Below are 19229 nucleotides of genomic sequence, written 5' to 3' on the forward strand. Positions count from 1 at the left end.
ATTTTAAATTTAGTACTATGTAGCTTCATTGTATGCCCCCCACCCTAGTCCTAGTATTTTTGGAAAGAGTAAACAAACGATTCATGTCTACCCGTTCCACTCCACTCATTATTTTATACACCTCTATCATATCTCCCCCTCAGCCATCTCTTCTTCAAGCTGAAGAGCCCTAGACGCTTATAGGGAAGTCGTCACATCCTCTTTATCATTTTTGTCACCTTTCTCTGTACCTTTGTTGAGGTTTGTTCTACCTATTGTTGAGTGAATAAGACCCTGTTTTGTTATTAAACATTAGCAAATTGCCATTAATATATAAAAAAAAGAAAATCAGTCATTCTACAGCTCCGATAAAAATTGCCTTTGCATGCAAGAAAAACCTCACACAAGGGTGTGCTATGGCCACTTTTGGCGCAGCTTAGTAAAATAATCCAGAAGACTCGCTACGAAAGCTTAGGTCACAGTATGTAAAACAGGACATAAATAAATTTAACACATAACTATTTCTTCAAGTATTTAAATCTGAGCACGGATCAGCCTCCTCATTTCGATAAAGGGATATCTCCAGCTGCCCCGGAAAGAGTGGGTGAGCCCTGGGCCCCTTCCTCTGCGAACCAGCATCAACGTTTGCTGCCAGGAGACAAAGAGAAAGGAATAAAAGCAGGCGTGAGTTGATTAAAGATTTAGATTTGGACATTTTTAAAATCAGAAACACATGTTGAAAGTAAATTGTGCTGGGCTAACTTATATCTAAGTACTGTCGAGTTAACAAGAAATGAGGAAATGTTTCAGGAAGTTGTTCCACCGTTCGGCTGTCCAAGGTAAATTGCTTATAAGAAAAGAGAAACAAGGATCAACTGTGAGAGCAATTTGATTGAATAATGAGCTAATTAGTGCCAAGAATTGGCATTTTAACAAGCAATTATTGGCACTAATTAGATGTAATTCAACTTACATCTGGAAATTTAGGCGTGGGATCCACACCTACATTTTACAAGCAAGTGAAAAAAAGGGATGTGGAAATGGGAGAGTCATGGGTGGCAGGGGCATAGCCAGACTTCGGTGGGACGGGGGTCCAGAGCCCGAGGTGAGGGGGCACATTTTAGCTCCCCCCAGCACCGCCGACACCCCCCCCCCCGCCATTGCCGACCCCCGCCGCCACCACCACCACCAACTTTGCCTCCCCTGCCGATGACCCTCTCGACTCCCCTCCCCACCGCCAACCCGCCGTTGCCTACCTTTGCTGGCGGGGGACCCCAACCCCCGCCAGCCGAGGTCCTCTTCTTCCCGCAAAAGGCTTCCTTCTGTTTCTGACGTCCTGCACAAAGGTAGGCGACGGCGACAGCGGGAGGGGGGGTCGAGAGGGTCATCGGCAGGGGGGTCCAGGGCCAAATCTACGGGGGCCCATGCCCCCCCCCGGCCCCACGTAGCTACGCCACTGATGGGTGGAATGGGAGTGTTCCTATCATTTACGTATGTTACATAGTAACATAGTAACATAGTAGATGACGGCAGAAAAAGACCTGCATGGTCCATCCAGTCTGCCCAAGACAAACTCATATGTTGTTATAGAATAACGGGGTTATGCGCTTAATTTAGGTGCGTACATTTGTACCACGTTTCAATTAGTGCAAATGGCTGAACCTAAAGCTGTCAATCTCCAGCATAAGTGCTGATCTATAAATTGTGCCTAACTTTAAGCCTGGCTTATACAATAGTGCGTTTTTCAGCGACACTTTTTTGAGGTTCCATATATAGAATCTAGCCGTGCTTAAAGTTAGGCCTGGTTTATAGAACAGTGCTTATGCCCAGGATGTGCACCTAACCTTCGGCGTGGCCACCTGCACTGACAGAAATGTAGTGCGAATGTACGCACCTAAATTAGGAGGTCCTTTTATGAAGCTTCAGCAAAAGGGGGCCCTGCACTGGCATCAGAATATTTTTGTAGCACCGGAAATGGCATGCACTGGGGGTGGGAACTTTCACCGGGCTGCTGCGGTAGCCCGGCAGTACTTTCCTTTTAGCGGAAGGTAAAAGTTGGGTTTACCGTCGCTTTGTAAAGGGGCCCCTTATACCTATATCCCCATTATTATATTACAAGACGTGTAAATACTAGGAATGCCCCCGTTCCGCCCATGATCCTCCCATTTCTGTGCGCCTTTTTATTACTCATGTAAATTTGTAAGTTCCAATGAAATCTAATTAGTATCAATAATTGTTCATCAAAATCCAATTGTTGGCACTAATTGGCTCATTATTCAATTAAATTTGTGTGCACAATTTTTGGACACTTTCATAGAATTAGAGGAATAAGGAGCCTTTTACTAAAATGTATTAAACAAGTGACGTAACGTGTTTCAACTTGGGACTTCCCCACACCCTAAGCTCATATTTAATGCGACAGTAAAATAAAGGTTTTTCTTTATTTTTTTATTTGCGGATCATGCACTGATATTGACATTAACTAATTCTATGAAAGTGTCCAAAAATTGTGCACACAAATTTAATTGAATAATGAGCCAATTAGTGCCAACAATTGGATTTTGATGAACAATTATTGATACTAATCACACAACAAAATTCAGCTGCCTATTCTGTTGCCAGAATTTGGACAGGTTCCCGGAGGAAAAGTGCACAAACTATTATTAGCAAGGCAAACATGAAAATTACCACTGGCCCCTAGGAGTGAGCAACGGGGAAATGGACCTATATGTTGAGACCCTTCTGAGATGGCTGGATTGACTTCTGTGGGAGATAGGATGCTGGGCTCAATGGATCTTTGCTGTGACCCAGTATGGCAGATCTTTGGTTCTTAAGTGAATTGGATCCAAGTCCTACTAAAGATGTTTTTCTTCTCTGTTCATTTCCATACTTAGCATGCAGTGTGTTGATGTTGTGTTGGTATCATACTGGTATTGCAGTGGATCTGCAAAGTCAGGAGATAAAGTAATACACTGAACACCAAAGGTATTAATTCAGTAAATGCATCTGAGTAACATTGGTTACTCCATTGGAACCACCAGCCCCTGTTATTTTTTTGCTGCGTCAGACAAACAAGTACCTCCTGCCTCCCATCCCCCTGAACTTTTCGACACAGCACTGATCTCGCAAATTCTAGCTGAGTCTTAATATGCTTCTACGTGCCTTCAGTTTCTTCCCAGAAAGGCAGGGGGTCTCATTATTTCCCCTTTATTAGTACATCCTTCCTTCCAACATTTGCAATTAATTACCTAGGGAAGACTTCTGAAAAGCTCCTTCCTCCCTAACCTTTCACAGCCTGTGCAGTAATGACCCTAAAGACTGACCCAGGTCTTCTGCTGTAGGTTTGGTCCTCTCCCAGGACACTGAAAGCAGCCCTACTGACTTCCTTCCCCCCCCCCCCCCTCCCACCTCCGAGCTAACACAATTCACATACTCTCGGGAAAGAAATGGAGTTCTCCAACCAGTGGGAACGGCTCCACTAACATTTCCTGCCCAGTGCCATTTCTGGACCAGGAGCATGCGGATGACTTTGTAGGTAATACAAACTCGTTCCTTTTAGTCTTAATAATAATTACACATACCTCGACTCTCCAAGGAGCTACAGTTTTCTGTTTCTAATTCCCCTGTTTTTGTGCCCAGAAAATCTTGTTATTAACTCCTCAGTACCCATGCTGCGCTCTCACACTCAGCTGCTCAGTATTACCGGCAAACAACCACCTAACATTCAACCTTTTCCCACGGCAACACTAGATTCTGGATGATCCTGAGACTAAGGAGGCTAGGGCTATACAGCTTGGAGAAGAGACGGCTGAGGGGAGACATGATAGAGGTATATAAAATAATGAGAGGAGTGGAACAGGTGGATGTGAAGCGTCTGTTCACGCTTTCCAAAAATACTAGGACTAGGGGGCATGCGATGAAACTACAGTGTAGTAAATTTAAAACAAATCGGAGAAACGTTTTCTTCACCCAACGTGTAATTAAACTCTGGAATTCGTTGCCGGAGAAAGTGGTGAAGGCGGTTAGCTTAGCAGAGTTTAAAAAGGGGTTGGACGGTTTCCTAAAGGACAAGTCCATAAACCGCTACTAAACGGACTTGGAAAAATCCAAAATTCCAGGAATAACATGTATAGAATGTTTGTACGTTTGGGAAGCTTGCCAGGTGCCCTTGGCCTGGAATGGCCGCTGTCGTGGACAGGATGCTGGGCTCGATGGACCCTTGGTCTTTTCCCAGTATGGCATTACTTATGTACTTATGTACTTATTAATAGTAAAAAAGGTAGACTAATAGAAAACATAAACATATGAAATAATTTATTGGTGTGAATAAAAAAACAAACCCGACGTGGCCGTGTTTTGCCCTCAGGCTGCGTCAGGGGTCAAAACTAAGAAATAAAAACATAGATATCAAATCATCAAAGATAATTCATATATATCAACTTTCATTATAAAAGATTCATATGTGTCATTATATTTTCAAAATAATTTCAAATAAATAACAAGCAACATCAATATAGATATACAGTCAACCATGAATATCAAACAATTATATAAAAAACTCATATGTGTCAATCATGATAAACATTCATGTATGTCATAAAATATTGCAAAACTAGCTTAAAAATACATGACTAATAAATAATTAAAAAACAATATAAATAAACTAATATCAAAATATATGATAAAGTTAAAAAACTTGAAATTCATCATATTATAACATAAAAAATCAATCACATGTAAAAATTCATCAAAACATAATTATAAAAAAAAACATATGGAGAAAGGAGGTGACTGATCAAAATATGTGTACATACCTAAAAAAAACAAGGGGTGATGGAATTCCCCTTCTTAAATACTTTTATTTAAAAAACCTATAATAAAAATAATAAAACAAATTCCTTAGAGCTCATTTCACATATATTGCTCATCCAAAACACAAAACTATTCCCTATCATCCTGCTATGATCCGATATAGTATCTTTATCAACTTTCAAAATATGCAGTCAGTTATCCTTTGTTCTCAATAACCCTTATACATATATATAACTACTCCAGAAACAGAAGACTAAATCCTCATTTCCATCTAACCCCACAGATAACAATGGCGCTCTCAGGTAAGCTTGGTCTTTTCGTGGTCTAGGAGAGATGGATTGACTTATAGCTAGGTGGGCATCGCCAAAGTCTTGTATTCTGATAGACTGAGACACCAATAATTATTTTTTACGCATGAAAGGTGCACTAGGTGCTACTCAATAAGGTAGAGTCATGCATAGGAGCCAACTTTTCAAAATTATTGGGGGTGCTAAGCCCAGTGGAAATAACCCCTCCCTGGATACATACAAGGAATTGTCTCGATATTGGGGGTACTCAAGCACCCACAGTACCCACAGAGCCGGCTCCTATGGAGTCATGGGGACTACACTTGGATGGCCATAGGCGTGTGTCCAAGTGATATGCAAAATATACATAGTAACATATATAGTAATGACAGATAAAAACCTGAATGGTCTATCCAGTCTGCCCAACAGTCATACTCACTATCAATTCATGATTAAATAAACAAAGAATGTGATATTATACACTTTATCCCAAGTCTTCCTTATCCTGGAGTTTTGAATAAAAGGATTTTCAAGCAACATCTCCTGAGTTGGATCCTCATTTGGTCGACCTCTATTAAAACCTGGCTCCACCCACACTTCATCCCGGAATACCTTGGCAAAAACCGGATAGTGCTATGGCAGGAATGTGCCTTTGAAAATTTGAGAATCACCTAATCAGTAGGGTTTTAACCAGGCAGACTCTTCTCCTGCCAACTAAATAATTTTAGATATTGGATCCTAAGCTTCTCCCCATGGAAATGGTAAGAATACTCTAAACTATAACCATTACCATATATGATGATTGACATGTGCAAAATTCCTTTATTGAAGTGCAAACAGTGTCTAACGTTTGTAAGTCGATGAGATTTTCAAAACACAGTAGCCCTTATCCTGACACCTTCCAGGCATGGGAATGATGAAGAATTCTCCTACGTCTCCACAGAGGAAATGACATGAAGGAACGGGTCTGGAAAGGATGAGTGTTGTGAACCATTGGCTGAAGTTAGAGGCAGGTTGGGAGTGGAAAGACTAAGTCCCAAGACTAAGCTAGATCAGTGCAATGAATCCTACTTGTAAACAGAGCAGATGAACTAAAATAATTTCCCAAAATAGCACCTTCTTGGTCTGTTTTTCAGCATAGATTAAAATATGCAAATTAATCAGGTTCTCAGTGTGCAGAGACAGGCTTGATGTCGGCAGTCTAGATTTCCTGAAAGGTATAAAGGTTAGGTGCCGAACGCAACATTGGTGGGCTTTGAGCAAGGATTTGAAGATGGGTAGGGAGGGGGCTTGGTGTAGGGGCTCAGGAAGTTTATTCCAAGCATAGGGTGAGGCGAGGCAGAATGGGCGGAGCCTCGAGTTGGCGGTGGTGGAGAAGGGTACTGAGAGGAGGGATTTGTCCTGTGAGCGGAGGTTTCGGGCGGGAACGTAAGGGGAGATGAGGGTAGAGAGGTAGTGAGGGGCTGCAGACTGAGTGCATTTGTAGGTAAGAAGGAGAAGCTTGAACTGTATGTGGTATCTGATCGGAAGCCAATGAAGTGACCTGAGGAGAGGGGTGATATGAGTATATCGGTTCAGGCGGAATATAAGACGTGTAGCAGAGTTCTGAACGGATTGAAGGGGGGAATGGGAATGACAAAGAATTATCCTACGTCTCCACAGAGGAAATGACATGAAGGAATGGGTCTGGAATGGATGAGTGTTGTGGACCATTGGCTGAAGTTAGTGGCAGGTTGGGAGTGGAAGAACCTCCAAGACAAAGCTAGATGAGTGCAATGAATCCTACTTGTAAACAGAGCAGATGAAGTAAAATAATTTCTCAAAGTTGCCCCTCAAAGCCTTCTTGGTCTGTTTTTCAGCATAGATTAAAATATGCAAATTAATCAGGTTCTCAATGTGCAGAGACAGGCTTGATGTCGGCAGTATGCTGCCCCAGACAAGAGTAGTCATCAGCACTGACTTCCCATCACTCCTCCCAGGCACTTTTCCTCCCCCTGGCTGGCTACATATCTCCTTCCCATATGCTGGAGCAAGTTGGACCCCATGGTATACACACGCATATCCAGATGCCAGGTGATGTGACCAAGGAGGTTTGATAACAGGAGATGGCATGATGTCACAAGGCTGAAGCCAGTCTTTACCTACTCCACCCAAGGGGTTTTTAATTCTCCCCAATGCAGCCACCATCTTGGTACACCGAAATCAATGACATTGATGGGGCGACAAGCTCCACCTACTAGCTTCAGCTCACGTGTGTGCCAGTTAGACTCATGCTGTCTCCTGTTATCAAACCTCCTTAGAGTGACTTTCTTACTTGCCCATAATAACAGCACTGGTAAAACATATTTATTTATTTATTGCATTTGTATCTCACATTTTCCCACCTATTTGCACGCTCATTGTGGCTTACAATATTACATCATGACAAGCGTCATTAGAAAGTAGACATACAATTAATTACATACCGAGGAAGTGTAACAGAATGGGTATTATCAGTTCAGTATGCTTGTGAACAGTCAGAATATCAAGCGTTGATAAACAATTACTTAAAAACAGAATGAGTGTAACAGAATGGATATAATCAGTTCAGTAAACAAGTAAACAGTCCGGATATCAAGTAACTAACGATGTGTTAGAAATCCTATTATTGATTGTTCTGGTAAGTCTTGTTGAAAAGATACGTTTTTATTGATTTTCGGAAGTTAGTTAGGTCGTGCATAGTCTTCAGATCAGGTGGCAATGCATTCCACATCTGCGTGCCAATGTAGGAAAAGTTAGACGCATGTACTAGCTTGTATTTTAGACCTTTACAGCTTGGAAAGTGAAGTTTCAGGAATGTGCGTGCTGATCTTTTAGCGTTCCTGGGTGGGAGATCTATAAGGTCTGACATGTAGGCTGGAGCGTTTCCATGAATGATCTTATGAATCAGAGTGCATGCCTTAAACACCGTGCGTTCTTTATCTGGAAGCCAATGCAGCCTTTCTCTTAGGGGTTTAGTACTTTCGTATTTTGTTTTTCCAAATATTAGTCTAGCTGCAGTGTTCTAGAGTTGTCTGACGTTTCTTGATGAAATACTCTTTGCAACCAGCATAAAGTGCATTGCAATAGTCTAGGTGACTTAGCACCATTGACTGTACCGGGTTGCGGAAGATGGCTCTTGGGAAGAAAGGTTTTAATCTCTTGAGTCTCCACATTGATTGAAACATCTACTTAGTTATATTCTTCACATGACTTTCAGGACAGATACCCTGAAAATCTGGCTGAAGATTACCAGGAACAAGCATGAGGAAACCTAGATGAAGAGATTTTCTGAGCCCTCTTACAGCTCTAGCATGCCTAGGGCAGGGTGGTGAGTCAGTCCACCCCGGGTGCCGGCATCAACGGGGTGTGCGGTGCAAGTGCATGGCTGTCGGCCCTGCCGCTCCCCTGCCCCAGAACAGGAAATTGATGTCAGATGGGGCAGAGGACTGGCAGGGCGACAGCTGCATGCCTGCCCTGTGCACCCCCTTGCTTGGAGGAGGGGTGTGTGCTCCGCCGGGGGGAGATGTGCTCTACCCCGGATGCAATATAAGGTAGGTACGCAGCTGCCTTCCAGCATCATTCATCAATGAAGAATGTGCACAAGCTCTTTATAGTGAACTAGCCGTTCAGCCCGTAAAAACGGGCTAGTATAGGAAGGGGGGGTTGAAAGGCCCCCCCACCGAGTTCGCCGCTGCCGCTCCCCCTCTGAGTTCGTCCCTCCCCCCAAAGCCATCCCCACCCACCTTCCACCCGGTCGGGCCCTCACTCCGCTATTGAAACAGCGAGGGCAGGGCACGCAGCACACAGCTCTACTGCTGAGCTGCCGTGGCCTTCCTTCTTCTCTGCCTGTGTCCCGCCCTCGTGTGACGTAACGTCGTCGAGGGCGGGACACAGGCAGAGAAGAAGAAGGAAGGCCGACAGCAGCTCAGGAGAGCTGTGTGCTGCGTGCCCTCGCTGTTTCAATAGCGGAGCGAGGGCCCGACCGGGTGGAAGGTGGGTGGCGGCGGCGACTCCGGGTGGGGGGAGCGTTAGCGACGGCGGTGTCCCTCGCAAATGCGCAGTAGAGACCCTCTCTGTTCCGCCCTCGTCATCACGTATTGACGGGGGGGCGGGGCAGAGAGGGTCTGTACTGCGCATTTGCGAGTGAGTACGACACTCGCCATTTATATATATTGATGATGATATTCAAAGCCAACAACTTTGCAATTTTTGAACTCAGAATCGGAAGAACTGAAAAGCAATTGTTACCCCACAACTCCCCCTAAAGGAGAATTCCCAGAAGGTGTGGAGAACAGGATCCCGGTCCCTCTATTAAAGCCTTCAGCCATGCGGGGAAGACTGTCCCCTAAGTAATGAGGATGTAAGCCCCTGTGATTAATATGGTAATTAACAAGCTGCCACACTATTTAAACTGAACTAAATAATGTCCCCCTGGCATGCCTTTCGCTTGCTGCAAACCTAAAATAAATATATCATTCAGGAGCCAAAAAAAAAGTTCATTCTGCACATGGAAATCAAATTTACTTAGCTAAGATTGTCCATTCTAGAAACTATAACAGTACATTTGAAGCAAAAAAAAAGTCAGTCACTTTAAGCCCTGGTGTCAAACAATCTAGCCAGTGGAGTTCTTTCATCTCATCCGCCACCTGCAGGAAAATGTCAGCGGAGAAGCAGAGGACATAGATCCATCCCCATGAAATCTAACAAAATTCCAGATCACTCCCCCCCCCCCCCCCCATAATGTAGTAGAAGCCAGAAATAGAGGCGGACAACTTCCTGTATTGAGCAGCAGAAAGGAGGGGGGGGGGGGGCTTCAGGGTTTAATTCAGGAATCACCCTGATGAACACAGCCTAAGTCTTAATAAAGAAGTGAGATTAAGTGACACCCCATGTCCCTGTCACAGTCCTGCAGCCACTACTCACTGATAATACAGTGGGCTTTCATGCAAAGAATGAATGTTTTTCATTTCTAACTCATGCTGAGGTTCAGGTGCTTCTGTCCCCCCATTCATGCTCTAGCATCTTCCTGTGAAATGTTTCCTACAGTTATTAAGAAACATTTAGTCTGATTTACATTTTGGACAAAAGCAGAGAAGTAAAAATGTATAAAGTCTGCAAATCTACTTGAAAAATGAATGCCAGTAAAGAAAATTAATTATACGAATATATGCCATTCCATTTTTGTTGAATTAGCATACGACCAGGGCCAGCTCAGCCTATGGACCAGGTGAGTAACCGACTCAGGGTGCTGATGATACAGGACGCCAAAATCCCGGTCTGCCATCTCTCCCTCTCTCTTCCTTCCCCCGCTATGTGGGGAGGGAGGGGAGGGAGAGATGCCAGATCCAGATTCAGGAGTTTGGTGCCCTTTATCACCAGCAATGGGGAGGGGGTGGGGGCACTTGAAACCGAAGGGAGCTACCTGATCATGGGTGGGGATGGTGCACCGATGCCAGTTAGCTCAGGGCACCACAGTACAGACGGTATTTCTTCACTAGATTAAGGGAATTTCACACTTTTCATCTTTGTTCATGGTGGGCATCACCGTCAGCAAAATTGGTGCCATAAAATAAAAACAAAAATATATATAATAAAAAAATAAAAATATATAACAAAAATCCCACAATAATTGTAGCAGCTTGACGAGCCAATACTGTTTTTGAATTTTTTCTTAGGTAGCTATCGTCCTAATTTCATTTTGATTTCCAAAATAGATGAAATAATATCGACTTATCTTTGTGTAAATTAGAGCTACTACTACTACTTAGCATTGCTATAGCGCTGCCAGGGTTACGCAGCGCTGTACAAGTTAAAACATGGGGAAGGACAGTCCCTGCTCAAGAGAGCTTACAATCTAAAGGTTACAAACTATGTAGTCAGTGTAGGTATCATGAATGGGGAAGGTGGTTAGGCGCCAAAAGCAAGGGAGAAGAGATGGGCTTTGAGTAAGGACTTGAAAATGGGCAGGGAGGGCGCAGAATTGCTGCAGTGTTGTTCAATGTTCAATAGGATACCGGTGTACAAGGGCTGTGTGAGTCTCAAGCCGGAGTGAAACTTTTTTACTTCAATGTGTACAAATAAATATCCATTGTTTAATATTCATCCTATTGAACATCGAACAACACTGCAGCAACTCTAATTTACACAAAGCTAAGTTGATATTATTTCATCTATTTTGGAAATCATTTGCATAGACTGTTCTAGGTGTTCTCTGATTAGATAGTGGTGTGGAGGTAGGGTGTGCTATGATGGTGATATAGGTGATTCTACATATCTCGAGCCTTCGAGTCGCAGTAAAACACCAAAAAAACTGAGCACAATTTGAAATTTTTCATAATATAATAAATTTTGTTTTGAAGTTGTTTTTTAAACAGTTTACTTAAATTTTAGTTTTCCTTTTTTTGTTTGTTTTTTTGTTTCTGAAACCTTTATTCAAACCAATTACCTGAATTTTATTGTTTGGTGGTCCAGTTCAGGTTCAACAGAGTCAGTCAAATAATGGTTTCAGTCCAGGGAAAGATGAAGGTTTGAGCTATATTTTTGGTTCAAGTTTAGATTCATTTTGACTCCCTGGGGTCTTAAAAACAGGTAAAATAATATTTGTTAACTTTCGAGTGAACAAGTAGTCACAACTGTCTACGGGACAGCGTTGGCATGTTTCAACTTGCATTGGTTTCTCGAGCTATCTTTGAAGAATAGAGTGTTAGAGGACATCCATTTGGAAGACTCCTGAAGCAGGCCATTGTGGCCGAAACACGATTTGTGTCAAGTCTTTGGATGTTTGAATAAAAATTCTTGCATGATTTACACATCATCTAGCTTCATCCTTGTTGATGTCACCTTCTCTGTGTTTGCTAGATTTGTGTTTTGCGAAGGACTTTGATCTTCTGTTTCTTGTCAACCAGTTCAGGTTCAACAGAGTCAGTCAAATAATGGTTTCAGTCCAGGGAAAGATGAAGGTTTGAGCTATATTTTTGGATCAAGTTTAGATTCATTTTGACGAAATATTCCTTAATTATTACTTCAAAAGGCGTGAAGCCTGTGAAAACTGGAATTGCTTTAATCAGTGGAATTTGAATTAGAGACTTGAGTATATGTATCGTTAAATAATTTCTGGTTTTTAAAAGAGAGAGAATGTAATCAGATGTATTATTTCTAACTAAAACCTGGACAATAAGTATGTTCTCAATGAAATGAATTGACTATACACTGTATTTGGTCTTGAAGAAGCCAACCAAATGATCAATGTGGAATAATGAATTAGATGAGTAATATCTGGGGATAATCAGGTTAATACCATGTTTTCTTTTTTCTGTTTACTGATTAATTGATCTCCTTGTCTTATTTCACTCTCCCTATTTTTCTCCACTTTGTGGTCTAAGAAAGAGAAAGATTGTATATAATCCATATATCTAGTTGGGATTGTTTTCTTCTTATCTTGTATTAATGTGAAGTCATCTCTGTATTACTGTTTGCAAGTGACCCTTGTAAAATGAAATATTATAAATAAATGATTTAAATAGATTCATTTTGACTCCCTGGGGTCTTAAAAACAGGTAAACTAATGTTAAAATTAGGTTTGGAGTTTTTGTTTTTGATTTTTTTTGGGGGGGGAGGGGGTTGGGTTTTTTTTTTTTTTTTTTACACGCATGTTTTCTTTCTAAGCAGATTCAAACTCAACAAGTTTCTTAAAACAATTTCTCTTCGGGTTTTTTTTCCAGTGTTCTGAATGCCACTGTTTCAACTATTCCAGATATTGAGTTACTTGCTCTTTCGGACGATCATGAGGTTACTTTGTATCTCTTTTTGTTGTTTCTTGTTAGCTGAAACTAAGATAAATTTATCAAAATTCAGTGCTCACAAGCCGCACATACGTCCAAGAAGGAACTGTTCTTGCTTTTGAATCATTTCATTCTTGCAAAACTTAGGAGGTCCAGCAGCCAAAGAAATGCAGAAACGGGACTTTTTATCTTGTCAAGGGGCAGCTATGACCTACATAGTAGAACAATAAATGATGGGGAAAAAAGAGCTATCAACGTCTCCAGTTGGCCTGCTTTCTCCCGCCCAATTCGCAAGGATGTAGCCCAGCGGCAGCTGTGAAATCTTGGTCAAATGTAGGATACACCTCCTTTCCCAACAGGTAGCTGTGGCACACAAACCAATCATACATAGTAACATAGTAGATGACGGCAGAAAAAGACCTGCATGGTCCATCCAGTCTGCCCAACAAGATAAACTCACATGTGCTACTTTTTGTGTATACCTTACCTTGATTTGTACCTGTCCTTTTCCGGGCACAGACCGTATAAGTCTGCCCAGCACTATCCCCGCCTCCCAACCACCAGCCCCGCCTCCCACCACCGGCTCTGGCATAGACCGTATAAGTCTGCCCAGCACTATCCCCGCCTCCGGGAAATATTAAACCATCCCTGTTGTCTTTTCTTCTTTAAACCAAAACCATTCTGCTGGTTTTCTCACAAAACGTAGGGGGCAATTCTCTAAGGTCATTCCTAAATTAAGGTACCACAAAGCAGCAAACTTAATGCCAATTCCATAACGCTTAAGGCCCTTTTTACTAAGCCACGTGGGCGCCTACGTGCGCCCGACGCGTGCCAAATTAGAGTTACCACCTGGTTACCACGTGGCCCTTGCGGTAATTACAATTTTGGCATGCGTCCGCTACGCGCACCTGAAAATATTTTTTACTTTCTGCCGCGTAGCAGACGCACGCCAAGTGGCATCTGACGCGCATAGTCATTACCGCACAAATTCTTTACCGCTAGGTCTATGGCTGGCAGTAAGGTCTCAGCCTCAAAAAGGATGCGCAGCAATTTAGATTTGCCGCACGTCCATTTTTTGGAAAATAAAAGAGGCCTTTGTTTACAGGTGCACTGAAAAATGATTCTGCGCACACCCAAAACCCTGTATCTACACTACCACAAGCCATTTTTTAGCGCACCTTTGTTAAAGGACCCCTTAATCCATTATAGGATAACAGCACAACCCTCTAATTGTATAAAATAACCAAAAATTGTGCGCACAGATTTGGGTACGTGTCCCAAATGCTTGCACAATTTAATTTAATAATGTGCTAATTGTACCAATAAATTGGTTTTTAAAAAAGCAATTATTGACATTAATTAGATTTACTGGAATTTACATGCATAAATTTTATATGTGAGCAAACAAATGGGGCGTGAAATGGGAGGGTCACGGGTGGAATGGGGGGTGTTCCTAAAATTTTAGCACATATTTATAGAAGAAGGGGTAAATATGGCTAATTTAGGCACAAAGATTTGCACCACGTTCAATTGGTGCAAATGGCTGCGCCTAAAGTTAGATGTGATTCCTGAGCATAAGCACTATTCTATAAACTGAGCCTAACTTTAAGCCTGGCTTATAGAATAGTGCTTTTTCAGTGCCATATATACAATTCACCTCAAAGCACTTTGACATACCAAAACTTAGGTGCAATAGCTTATGCCAATTCATTAGCAGGTGTAAGTTACGTGGAGGGGAATAATCGAATGTCACCGGCGAAATAGGTCGCCAGCGATCTATTTTGGCAGCGGCGCAACAGCTGGCCGGAACCATCTTTTCAAAAAAGATGGCCGGCCATCTATTTTTTCGATAATACGGTGTGGCCCGGCGAAATGCCTTGGATTTCACCGGGTTTGAGATCGCCACTTTTGTTTTTCTGCGATAATGGAAAAAACTGCCAGCGATCTCAAACCCGGCGAAATCCAAGGCATTTGGCCGTGGGAGGAGCCAGCATTTGTAGTACAATGGTCCCCCTCACATGCCAGGACACCAACCGGGCACCCTAGGGGGCACTTCAAACATCTTTTATAAACAACCAAATTAGCTTCCAGGTGCATAGCACCCTTCCCTTGTGTGCTGAGTCCCCCAAATTCCCCCCAAAACCCACTGCCCACAAGTGTGCACCATTACCCTAGCCCTAAGGGCTGAAGGGGGCACCTACATGTGGGTACAGTGGGTTTTGGGGGGTTGGAGGGCTCAACATTACCCACCACAAGTGGGGGGGGGGGGGGGGAGATGGGCCTGGCTCTGCCTTTCTGCAGTCCACTGCAACCAACAACAACTGTTCCAGGGACCTGCATACTGCCGTCAGGGTGCTGGGTATGACATTTGAGGCTGGCATACAGGCTGGCAAAAAGGTTTGTATTTTAATAATTTTAGTGTGGGAGGGGGTTGGCGACCACTGGGGGAGTAAGGGGAGGTCATCCCCCATTCCCTCCGGTGGTCATCTGGTCAGTTGGGGCACCTTTTTGAGGCTTGGTCGTGAAAATAAAAGGACCAAGTAAACCCGGCGAAATACTGCTTATCGCCGGGTTTTATTTTTCCATTATCCGCGAAAGCCGGCCATCTGGTAGCCACGCCTAAGCCTGCCCATGTCCCGCCTTCGCTTCACCGCCAACACGCCCCTTTGAACTTTCACCGGCGAGGCGAAGGGAAAGCGGCGAAGCTATCACAAATGTAGCTTTCGATTATATGCTTTTCGCCGCTTTTGCGAAATCGCCGGCCATATCCCGATTTGTGTCGGGAATTAGCCGGCGATTACTTTCGATTATAAGCTGGCTAGTCTAAGTTGGCCTTGCAACGCGCACAACTCATAATGTTCTATAAGTCGACATGTTAATAGACGGAATGCTCGTGACACACTACCGCGTGTTTTCGGCATGCACCAAGTTCAGAATTACCGCCCGGGGCATGCAGTAGCCGGTTGGTAATGCTGATTTTGCACATGCTAGATGCATGTAAGCTCTTACACGTCTTTGTAAAAGGTCCCCAGTTTCCTTCTAATAACTAATGGTAAAGCATTCCAGTAAAAAGCAGCCTGAGAACAAAACAACAGAGTCAGTTTAATCTTAGATTTTATTCCCTGGGGTTACCAGTACAGATTTGGTGAGCCCTGATGTGTGCCCTCGTATTCTGGCTCCCCGTCAGAATCATTGATATTTGTTCAATATTGTGGTCTCTGGACTTCAACACACCCATGGGCGTTGGTGTATCAGACCATGTCATTGCCTGCCAGGTCGCAAATATGCTGAAAGCTCTTCTCAGAGTTTTTGGCAGTGGTAAAAACCACTAAAACTGACACCTTTCGGGTTGCTCTTTGAGGGATGCTCTGCACTCTCTTGTCTCCTTGGTTTACGTGCTATAATTCACTGTGCTATACGCCAAGCTCCTGCCCTGAAAAAATAGCATTCAGAGCTCAGCGTGTGCTCTTTCTGTAAACTAACATCACCTCACGGTCAGCTGACAGCATTATACAATGGCTGTTATGCTGTGGTCTGAGGCCTAAGACGAAAGGAAGCCAAGGGAGACTTGTAGGGGCAGGTCAGTCCATCCTAGCAAGGCAGAGCTTTGGAGACTTGAGATGGGAGGAGTTAAGCGAAAAGCAATGCTCCACTCATCTAAGCTAGATTTTTAAAAATAAATATACTACTACTACTACTTAACATTTCTAGAGCGCTACTAGGGTTACGCAGCGCTGTACAAATTAACAATTAAGGACGGTCCCTGCTCAGAAGAGCTTACAATCTAAAGGACGAAATGTCAAGTTGGGGTAGTAAGATTTCCTGAGAAGAGGTGTAGTGATTAGGTGCCGAAGGCGACATTGAAGAGGTGGGCTTTGAGCATTGATTTGAAGATGGGTAACATATCTATATATGTTAACACTAGCAACACCAAGCCTTCACGGCGATGCTCAAAACTCTCATGGTAAGCCAACAGCGCAGAAACCGTACCACCAGAACAACGCAGAAACCTAGCTCACCAAAGCAAGGCGGAACATGCTTGGCACACGAGCAGAAGAGTTTCATGGTAAGCTCAGCTTCTGTGCAAACCCAAATGTGAAGACCACATTGGGATCTGTTTTCTCCACCTTTAAAGAAGAGGGGCGGTGGGGCGGTCCACCCCGGGTGCACGCGCTGGGGGGGGGGGGGTGTCGGCTCGCTGGTTCTCTGCTCTTTCTGCCCCGGAACAGGTTACTTCCTGTTCTGGGGCAGAGAAAGCAGGGAAGCAGCAGAGCCGACGCAGCTCCCAGTGACGTGCACTGGGGGCGGATCGGCCCTTCCGCCTGCCCCCCACTGCAAGGTAGGGTGCGCTTCGGGGGGGTGCGCTCCAGAGGGGGGGTGCCATGCCCTGCACCCGGGGGGGGGGTGCGCAGCGGCGACCCGCCCAGGGTGTCAGGCACCCTCGTTACGGCACTGCTTATATTTAAACGCGGGAAACAAGCACCAATGTGCGCTTTCACTTTCAGGTTTGCTCCGACTCGCACACATTTGTCTCTCACTAGCAGCGCTTAGGGGCTTGCTTGGGCTTCCTTCTGCTTCCGAATGAAATAAAACTCGGCAGATCTTAAAGAAAGAATCATGAGAAATCCTCTCTTCAAACCTTCTAATGACTGCTCTGAGCTGGTGTTATTTTTTTCAGCCGTAAGGTGGCTTCGTTTTAGGCGCTGTTCCCTGAGCAAGGGAGGGAAGAGGAAATGACCTCATTAACATCCGTTTCACTGCATTAGCATGCTATTGGCGCTAATCTTTGGAACGTTCCTTGCCTCCCGCGCTAGAGCCTCTGAGCATTCTACGCTCACTAATGGCTTCTAATGCCCAAGTTTGGTTCTGAGCATCAGCCTGCTTGGTTTTATTTTTGTTTGAATGTTACAACTTGAAATGCACTAGCTCAGGAAACTAAATGAAGAAAGCCACGGGTGAGATTCATACAAGCCAGTTTATGATTTTGATGTCTCTCTATATTTATTATGATCTTATATGACAGCTTCCTTTTTATTTATATGTCTCTTACATGCCAATTTGTATTTATCTGTTGAATGTACAACTTCTTTGTTTATTTATTTTTTCACTTACAACGTTTAGATTGTCAATAGGAGACCTTGTTTCATGACTTGTCTGGGAATATGTTTGACTTAATAGATTCCTAGGTATGTATTTTTATTTTTGTATTTCATTATTGGATTAAAACTTTTTTTTGTTACATTTGTACCCCACGCTTTCCCACTCATGGCAGGCTCAATGCGGCTTATATGGGGCAATGGAGGGTTAAGTGACTTGCCCAGAGTCACAAGGAGCTGCCTGTGCCTGAAGTGGGAATCAAACTCAGTTCCCCAGGACCAAAGTCCACCACCCTAACCACTAGGCCACTCCTCCACTGTTGCTACTATTTGAGATTCTACATGGAATGTTGCTACTATTGGAGATTCTACATGGAATGTTGCTATTCCACTAGCAACATTCCATGTAGAAGTCGGCCCTTGCAGATCACCAATGTGGCCGCGCAGGCTTCTACATGGAATGTTACTAGTGGAATAGCAACATTCCATGTAGAATCTCCAATAGTAGCAACATTCCATGTAGAATCTCCAATAGTATCTATTTTATTTTTGTTACATTTGTACCCTGCGCTTTCCCACTCATGGCAGGCTCAATGCGGCTTACATGGGGCAATGGAGGGTTAAGTGACTTGCCCAGAGTCCACAAGGAGCTGCCTGTGCCGGGAATCAAACTCAGTTCCTCAGTTCCCCAGGACCAAAGTCCACCACCCTAACCACTAGGCCACTCCTCCACTCCTCCTTGCGGAAATAGGAAGTTGCATCAGCGGAGGGCGGGACAGATAGAGTGAGAGAAGGCCCGACAGTCCACATTTGTTTTACGTGCAGGGCAGGCGCCTGGGATTCCGATATTCTTTTTAAAGGTAGGGTGCGGGAGCTGGTCGGGGGGGGGGGGGGTCGATGCGCCGAGGAGGGGGGGCTGGCAGGGAGCACCCCCCCCCCGAGCTGACACCCGGGCGGACCGCCCCTCCCGCCCCCCCCCCCTTGCTACGCCACTGCCTAGGAGACCCCTCTGGCCTCACTGAAACAGCCCCCCTCCTACATCCCTCTCCTCCCAGTCTGTGAGAGTTAAAAGTAAAAACCACACTCCCATCCCCTGGAATAACCACCAGACTTCCCCCCCCCCCCAACCCCCATCTCAGTCCCCTGGGCCTACCTGATACCCTGGTCGTCCAGTTGGGGGCAATGGGGGTAGGAGCGAAGACCACTCACTCCTGCCCCTTGCAGCCTTCAGTGTTTAACTTGGAGCCAGTGCA

General features: G+C 44.2%; 1 long non-coding RNA gene across 1 annotated transcript in view; it reads right to left on the reverse strand.

The window, feature by feature from the left end:
* Positions 1 to 512: 512 nt before the first annotated feature.
* LOC115472746 overlaps positions 513 to 19229 on the reverse strand; it is a 45840-nt gene continuing 27123 nt past the window's right edge. The window contains exon 3 of the long non-coding RNA XR_003942555.1: positions 513 to 627. This is a non-coding gene — a long non-coding RNA (uncharacterized LOC115472746). The remainder of the gene's footprint in view (positions 628 to 19229) is intronic.

This window comes from Microcaecilia unicolor, chromosome 6, assembly GCF_901765095.1.
Source record: "Microcaecilia unicolor chromosome 6, aMicUni1.1, whole genome shotgun sequence".
Classification (NCBI taxonomy): Eukaryota; Metazoa; Chordata; class Amphibia; order Gymnophiona; family Siphonopidae; genus Microcaecilia; species Microcaecilia unicolor.